Genomic DNA, 9,342 nt, shown 5'->3' on the forward strand with positions numbered 1-9,342 from the left:
TTTTGGCACTGCACTTCACCTCTCCATCTACATACTGTTACAGTCTGTTAGGCCATCCAAGCCAGGTGCTCCCCTCGTCATGTACAATTGGCCGGCCTTACAAATGTAGCCATTCCACTAATAACAGGAATGGGGAAAGGTACAAACTCACAGTGACACACACATATTCCAGACGACCGTTACAGACTCACTCGTATAGTCCGCATTTGTACGAGTATCCACTGTTTACTATAGCATTGTGTCCACGTGTGAGTGTGTAAAGCATTTTTTAATTTTGCGTGCGAGCAATGAATCTGTTTAACAACAATGCAATGTCACATTTCCACGAAATCCTCAAAAGAAGGCCAAAGGAACTCTCATTGGATAGGTTCCTTGTTAAAGTCGCAAAAAAAAGAAAAAGATTCCATCCAGGGAGTCAACAGATAACAGTAATTCCATTAGTTAGAGTGAAAGTCGTCCTACACAATAACCCTCCTCTCTCTCGTCTCCCTCACACCAGCCACGATTCTTTTCAAAGGTAAAGTGCAGGCTAATTTGTTTTATGTATTTTTACTTTATATTTTGTATTAGTCATTTTTATATGAATATTTTTAGGTTGTGGAACGAATTATCTGAGTTTCCATTATTTCTTATGGGGAAATTCGCTTTGATATACGAGTTCTTTGGATTACAAGCACGTTTCCGGAACAAATTATGCTCACAAACCAAGACACCATTGTACCATAGAATTCTAATTGTAGGGGATGTCAGTTTACATGTAGATATTTAGTGTGATCCTAAAGCAAGACAATTTATTGTCTTATTGCCTTTGTTTAATCTTAACCAGCAAGTCAGCCAGCCTACACATCAGGGAGGACACACCCTGGATTTAGTCATTTCTAAAGGGTTAAAAGTTGACGTCAGGCAGGTTGTGGACATCAGTATATTTGACCATTTCTTCATTCTTTTTCACATAGAAATACTGGGAACCAGAACTAAAGAGCAGAATATTATTAAAAAATATTTCTGCAGCATTAAAGTTTGCTAAAATTCTCAATAATCATTCCGAATTTAGTGCTTGTCCTAGCACAGCCGGTAGGGTGAGATGTTGAGAGCTGTAGCCAACATAGTGCCCCCTGCAGAAATTGTTCCGTACTAAAATACCTTGCAAAACTCTTAGGGATGAGCATAAATGGAGGAAAACTAAATTAACAGCCCATTGTGAAATATTAAAAAGGCACATATAGCTGAATATAACAACAATTGATTTTATTCTATAGCCCAAATCACACAAGGAATGCCTTAATGGGGCCTTCTTTTTGACAGACCCCCCAGCCTTGACCCTCTAAGAATACAAGAAAAAAAAGCCTTGTAGGGAAAAAAATGGAAGAAATCTTGGGAAAGGAAATTCAAGCAATGTGTTTTAAAAAATGGAATAAACTCAACACACAAATCAGAATGCAAGTAATCCTCTTCTCAGAGCTAGATAGCCAATCCATCATGGCCACCTGAGAAATACTGTCCTTGCACAGCACGTCTCACCAAATGCAAACATATAGCGTGGCAACTCTCTAGGTAATATGCAAGAATAGATGATATCACTCATTAAATGTATATCTATAACATATGAAGAGACAGATTTGTTCAAATACATCAAAAACAAAGTAGAAATGAATGAAGATAAATGAAAAATAACATCTGTCCATCAGCTAACTGTAGGGCCACAGCCAGATTGAAGAAAAGGAGTCAGGCAGGTCAGACACAGTCAGAGACCCAGAGACCGTAGCCATCAAGCCGCCTCCCCCTATTGGCCATTCTACAGGTGAGTCAGTCCTGGGCTGGCCAATCTGATGAAAGGACCCTCCTACCCAATGAAATCTGTGCTTCTTTATCTGAGCTGACTTTTCAATAAGCAGGCAAACAACTTTTCAGTACAGCAGTGTCACTAAGTGTCACATGTAAGTACAGAGAAGAAAAACAGCATAGGTGAGCATTAGAAACAGTTTATTAATGCCATATTACTTACATTTTAGTACTAATGACAAAAGAACAGAGATTCAGTATGCACAGCTAATCAGAAGCTCTCGTCAGCGTATGCTAAAGTGAAGTCGTTAGTCTTCAGCCTGGTTTGGATAAACTTGAAAGTCATTTTTGTACATAATGTTATGCACATTTAAAGTATATTTTACATTTTAAAAGCTAGTGCCGCATTTTAGACCTGTGTAGGCTGAAGCCTGCCAATATTGGTTAGGGGGTGGCTGCCTGAGATGAGGAAATATCTGGGCAGGGTAGTGAAGGTCCAGGCCTGTTTTTGGGACATTCAGCAACCCTCACACTTGTTACCTGTAGCGGGCATGGCAGAGCCTCAAACACTAGAAAAAACTAGGCTACACATATTTGAATAAAGCACTTCTTTACTTAAGAAAATACATTAAATCAGGCTTCTTCCTCAATGTCTGCTCAGTACAAATTGTTCTGTTTTTCTTCCTTCCTAAAGACCGCCCTAGGTGAATGTTACTGTACTCTGCTCACGACTCTGACTCCCTGAGGTGAGGCAGAGGGCTCCTTTTTTTAAAATAGATCCAGGCGTATTTTCAGCACCATGACATTACCAGGTGGAAGACTCCCAAAGTTGACACGGCTCCCCCTAGTGGCACCCATGGAACCCAAGCAATGGCACTACGGTTCTCAGTATGCCCTGTGAGCATATGCATGGGTGCACTGGTCCAGGAGTGCTGCCACCTAGCACATTGAGAGATCATGCAGCCTTGGAAAGCTGCCTTCCTTGGTTATTTCATTATTAGTGGTGTCCTTATTTGGGTTCTGTCCAACCCCACCTGGATTCTAGTCCATCCATTGTAGGATGCACACAAGATGGACGAGTGTCCCGGCCAGGAGTCTGAAGATCCCATACCTAGATAGATAGATAGATAGATAGATAGATAGATAGATAGATAGATAGATAGATAGATAGATAGATAGATAGATAGATAGATAGATAGATAGTGTGGCACCCAGGGCTCATGCCCGGCCGGGACGCCCAGGAAGACAGGAGGAGAGGCTTATTCCTCCTCCAGACCGCGAGGGGGCGTCCGCCCTGGTTGTATTGGGGGCAATGGGTACAGGGCTTGGAAGCCCAACCCTGTAGGGGCCCGTGGTCACCGCCAGGGGGCGTCCCCCTGCCTGAAGGACCCTGGACCCCAGTACTTCCACCACACCAGGAAGTGTTGGGGAAAGAAGAGAGGGAACAGCCAGAGTGCTTCCGGGAGGACAGCCGGCACTTTCGCCACACTGGGGCGTGTCCGCGGGATTGCCGGTGCACACTTGGAACACATCCGGGTACGGATAAAAGGGGCCACCTCCCTTCATTCGAGGCTGGAGTCGGGTGGAAGCAGGACAAGGTGCAAGAACGAGAGAAGGAGGCGGTCCGAAGAGGCAGAGTGGTTGGCCTGGACTTTGGGGAAGATTGGGGTTTGTGGCACAATAATTGTAAATAGTAGTAGTATAAATGAACGTGTGGTGGTGATTAAAACATGTCTGCCTGTCTGTGTCCGGGGCGAGTTCCACAATAGATAGATAGATAGATAGATAGATAGATAGATAGATAGATAGATAGATAGATAGATAGATAGATAGATAGATAGATAGATAGATAGATAGATAGATAGATAGATAGATAGATAGATAGATAGATAGATAGATAGATAGATAGATACTTTATTAATCTCAAGGGGAAATTCACATACTCCAGAAGCAGCATACTGATAAAGAACAATATTAAATTAAAGAGTGATAACAATGCAGGTATACAGACAGACAGTAACTTTGTATAATTTTAACGTTTACCCCCCTGGGTGGAATTGAGGAGTCGCATAGTGTGGGGGAGGAACGATCTCCTCAGTCTGTCTACCTGGAAGGGAGGCCTCAAATAAATGGACAGGCATCCTGATCGGACATGGACTTTATACCTTCCCTGGCCACGACACAGGAATACATGGAAAGACTGTCTCTGGGGAGTGTTTATCCCCCCTAGGTGCTAGACAGCAGCAGCCTTCCGTATCGGCACACATTCAGGAACCATCAGGGAATGCTGAGTTATAGTTCTGTGGGGCGGCACGGTGGCGCAGTGGGTAGCGCTGCTGCCTCACAGTTGGGAGAGCTGGGGACCTGGGTTCACTTCCCGGATCCTCCCTGCATGGAGTTTGCATGTTCTCCCTGTGTCTGCGTGGGTTTCCTCCGGGTGCTCCGGTTTCCTCCCACAGTCCAAAGACATGCTGGTTTGGCGGATTGGCGATTCTAAATTGGCCCTAGTGTGGGTGTGTTTGTGTGTGTCCTGCGGTGGGTTGGCACCCTGCCTGGGATTGGTTCCTGCCTTGTGCCCTGTGTTGGCTGGGATTGGCTCCAGCATACCCCTGTGTTCGGATTCAGCGGGCTGGAAAATGGATGGATGGATGGATAGTTCCGTGGGTGCTGCAAGGGGGCGCTGCAGGGAGATGTGCTCCCTAAAATATGAGACTTCCATATGACCCAGAAGTGGCACCGAAGAAATCCCGGGTCCTTAATAAAAGGGACCACACTCCCTTATCCAGGCGAGTCAGAGCTGGGACGACGTGGAGCAACACTCAACTAAAGGAGGGCAGTAAGAGAGAGTACTGTGAGAAGAGACAACCTGTTATTTGGGCTTGTGTTTGCAACTTTGGAAGTAATTTTGGTTAATAAACCTTCCATTATTTGAACCCGGGACTCCTTGTGTGTTCATGTTTGAGGTTTGGGGCTCACTGACGGCCCGGTTTCTATTATACCAAGTTGAACAAGGGAATGAGATTCACCCTGGCCGGGTCATCAGTCTATTCATGCCATCCTTCCATGCCATGTTTATGACACTCACATCTGAACATGGAAAGGCCTCACAAGCAAGTAGTTCTTGTGTAACTGCTGACTAGGGAAAGAATTTTGTTATGAATCTATTTTTTGTTGCATTACAACTGTTTTGTCCTTACAATTCTGATAAAAGATCATATGACTTCTCACTAGCGAATACAACACTTCTTTTGTTTTTGTTTTGTCTTCCTGCACGCTATAACAAGCAGTCTATTTGGCCATCTACTTTGTCCAATACAGACATGACTGATAGAATACTGGAAAATGGCCATAGAAATAATTTAGGAATTAAAGCAGGAAAACAAAAGGGGTCATTGTCTTTAAACCTCACCAGAAATCCAAATGTCTTTTTTACCCATCTTGGGTGGTATAACCATCAGGTCTGGGCCATCACCTCTCTTCTGTTAAAATTGTAGCCCAGTCACTATCTGTGTAGAATACACATATTCTCACCACGTCTTCTTTGTTTTCTTCTCACATTGTACAGTTGTTTTCACAGTATGAGTGGGAGTTTGCCCTGTAATTGAGTAAGTGCCAGGATAAGTGCCAACTTCCGTGACCCTGAACTGGATCCGTGGATTTTATTCACCTTCAGATAAGTATTAAAAGACATCCAAAAGCTGAATGAAGCAATCTGTTACTGTTTCGATTGTAAAATCCAAGGTTTATTTGCCAATGACAAAATAACGGAATCAAATATTTGACTTACAAGGCAGGGCGGTGCAAAGCTGCATTGCATCAACGAATCTGGTCATACAGCGTGGTGTAATGATGCAAGAGTTGGTTTAATTTGCCGCCTGCGACAAGAGCAACAGAACTGTTTCTGCCACTTTACCAAAGCAAAAATTAAGCCTCACCGGACAAAAAAGTATTTTAAAATGGCGGTACTAAAACACAATACATACAATAAGAAACTGAAGTGCCGACGTTCTGCATCTGGGCTGACATCGATGGGCTAATTGTGCTCTTTTTTCCCTTTTTCTGGAAGCAGGTGGTGAGGACCCACCCTTCTTTCTGCTCTGTGCCGATGAGATCATCACTTAGTGTCAGCGGCCTGGATGATAAACATTAGGTTCCAGTGCTCCTGCTCCTTAATTCTGATGATTGTTCCTCTTTTTCTACTTTGAAATTCTTTTGGCTGAGCTGGTGTAATATTTCTTTTGGCACCACTGTCTCTGGTTTTATGTGTCTGATAGCCTGCCATTGAAGAAGGTGGTGTAAAATCCCAAGAATTACAAACGGTTGATGGGATTGCTGCAGTGCCTCACCCCTCTTTTCTGCTTTGTCATTTTCCCCTGATTCTTTACCTTTGTCCTCCTTACATTTTATATCGTGCCCTTTGCCCTTCCTGTTCTTTGTTTTTTTTTTTTTGGATCAGAGACCCATTTAAATGAATGCCCTGTGGTTTTAAGACTATTAAATGACACCTGTTGTCACAAAAGTTTTTGCTGTGACACATTTGCTTCATACAATTGTGTTGTTTTGCTCTATTTTTTTTTCTCCTCAGTCCTTATATTTTTGATTCTCTGGCTTTTGATTCCTGTTTTGGTTTTTCAATTATTCTATGCTATATAGTGCCATGAAAGGCAAGCCTGGGCTGGCATCCCTGACAGAATGGGTCCCAGTCCATTACCTGCCTGGGAGGCCCAGAGAAAGAAAACGCAGGAATATTCCTGCTCTTTGCCATGAGGTTGGCATGAGGTGCCAACAATTTGCGGAGTGTGTCAGCATCCCAGCAGAGGTGAATAAAGGACCTTTACCCAGCTGGGAGTACAACATAATTGAACAATCGTGGACAACTCCAAACATTAGATAGCAGCATCCCTTGGCCTCGGTACCCAAATGGACACCTACAGGGCATGCTGGGAACTCTAGTGCCGTGGAGCAGTCCTGTTGGGTTCTATGAGTGCTGCCAGGGGGTGCTGCAAGAATTGGCCATTCCACAACTGAGACAGCCAATCCGATGAAAGGACCCATCTACCCGACAATTCCTGCGATCGATGGTATAATAAAATGTCTGTGTGTGCAATCTTGATTGGTCAGTTTGACTTTGGTCTGATTGGTCAGTTTTGCTTTGGATGCTCAGTCAAATGTGATCAAGACATGAAGCTGCGGTCAAGAGAGGTTGACATACACAAGGATGCCGACAAGAGGTGTGAAGTTCAGTTCCTGATTGTGACCATTTTTGTTTGTTTGTTTTTGAAAAAATAAGTTAAAAGGGAGAATTTAATGACAACACAGTTAGACACGTACTGAGTGACGCTGGGTTGCTAAATACTCAGGAAGCACAACCTGAATCGCCTTCAAAGGTGGAAAGTATAAAGCAGACGAAAGGTGAGCAACACACCACAAATTGATAAAGTCTGAGACACAGGCGTTACAGTAAAGTAGGGGTCCTCAATCACAGTCCTGGAGGGCAGCAGTGGCTGCAGGTTTTTGCTCCAACCCGATTGCTTAATAAGAAGCACTTATTGCTCAAGTAACACTTCTGTGCACTTTAGCTGTCTCACTTGTTAACATTTTGAACCCTTATTGCCTATTTTAGTCTTAAACAGCCGTAGTCTTGGTTTTTAATAGCTCCTAATTAGCAATAACATGCAGATGACAAAAAAGACCAGCAGTTCTCCATTTAGCTTGTTACCATTTACCCCTGTGTGTATTTATCATGCACTATTGGCTTTAATTAAATACTTAATAATAATAATAATAATACATTTTATTTATATAGCGCCTTTCCCATGCTCAAGGCACTTACAGAATAAATAAAGAACGGCAGAATATACAGTATATAGCATTGTACAAACCAGATAAATAAACAAAGAAGATTAAGACAGTAAATTCTGAAAAAAAAAAAAACAGACAACATAATTGATGGTCTCGCACACACACACAGGTTACATGAGCATCTTGACAGAGAAGTAAACTGAGAGAAAGGTAATAAAGTCAAGTAGAGCTAAAAGCCTTCCTGAACAGATGAGTTTTGAGTTGTTTTTTAAAAGAATTCATGGAGTCAGCTGACCTGATTAATTTCGGTAGGTCATTCCAGAGTCTGGGCGCTATACAGCTGAAGGCCCTGTCACCCATGGAGTGTAGATTAGTGACGGGCACAACAAGATTACCAGAATCAGAGGACCTTAGTGGGCGGGCAGGCACATAGTGATGGAGAAGGTCACTGATGTAGTTTGGCGCGAGGTTATTTAAAGCTTTGTAGGTTATTAGTAGGATTTTATATTTGATTCTGTAAGACACAGGGAGCCAGTGATGACGGAGCAGGATGGGTGTTATGTGCTCACTGCTGCTGGTTCGAGTAAGGACTCTTGCAGCTGAGTTTTGAATAAGCTGGAGCTGTGATATAAGATTAGAAGGGGCACCTGCCAGTAGGGAATTACAATAATCGATGCGGGATGTGATAAAAGTATGGACAAGTTTCTCAGCATTAGAGAAGGAGAGGAAGGAGCGAACACGGGATATGTTACGGAGGTGAAAGTAAGAAAGTTTCTTAATGTGATTTATGTGGGCGGAATAAGTGAGGGAGGAGTCAAAAATGACACCAAGATTTTTTACAGTAGAGGCAGGTCTGATGAGATCACTGCCAAGATGGACTGGGAAGGAGCTCATTTTATTAAGTTGCATTTTAGTCCCAATTTGCAGGAGTTCAGTTTTATTGCAATTTAATTTTAAAGAGTTCTGCTCCATCCAGGTTTTAATTTCACTAAGGCAGGTTGTGAGCTGAGAAAGCTCTGATGAAGTTCCACTTTTAACATTGAAGTAGAGCTGAGTATCATCTGCATAAAAATGATAACCCAATCCATAACTACGGATAATATGGCCAAGGGGAAGCATATAAATACAGAAAAGCAGAGGACCGAGGACAGAGCCCTGAGGGACTCCTTGTGTGACTGGCGCTGAGCTGGATCTACTGTTGCCAAGACTAACAAACTCTTGCCTATCAGTCAGATAGGACTTGAACCACTGGAGGGCAGTGCCAGAGATACCCAGCATGTTCTCCATTCTGAACAGTAGGATGTCATGTCTGACAGTGTCAAATGCTGCACTGAGGTCTAACAGAATTAATATGCTGGTTTGTCCAGAGTCTGCTGCCATAAGCAAATCATTGGTTACCCGTAGCAGAGCAGTTTCACAGCTGTGCCGCGCCCTGAAACCAGACTGAAAGGGTTCCATCAAATTATTAGAGGTTAGGTAATTGGTGAGTTGGGAAGCTACAACACGCTCAAGAACTTTTGACAGGAAAGGTAAGTGGGAAATAGGCCGGAAATTGTTAAGATTGTCAGCATCAAGGCCAGACTTTTTTAACGTTGGGGTTACAGAAGCAATTTTAAAAGTGAGCGGCACAGAGCCAGTGTCAAGGGATGAGTTTATTATTGTTGTAACAGTCGGAATTATGGCATGAAGGCAGGATTTAAGTAGTGTGGTGGGGATGGGGTCCAGTACACAAGTAGTCGGCCTCATCTTATAAAGCAG

The sequence above is a fragment of the Erpetoichthys calabaricus genome, chromosome 2 (genome assembly GCF_900747795.2).
Source record: "Erpetoichthys calabaricus chromosome 2, fErpCal1.3, whole genome shotgun sequence".
Lineage (NCBI taxonomy): Eukaryota > Metazoa > Chordata > Cladistia > Polypteriformes > Polypteridae > Erpetoichthys > Erpetoichthys calabaricus.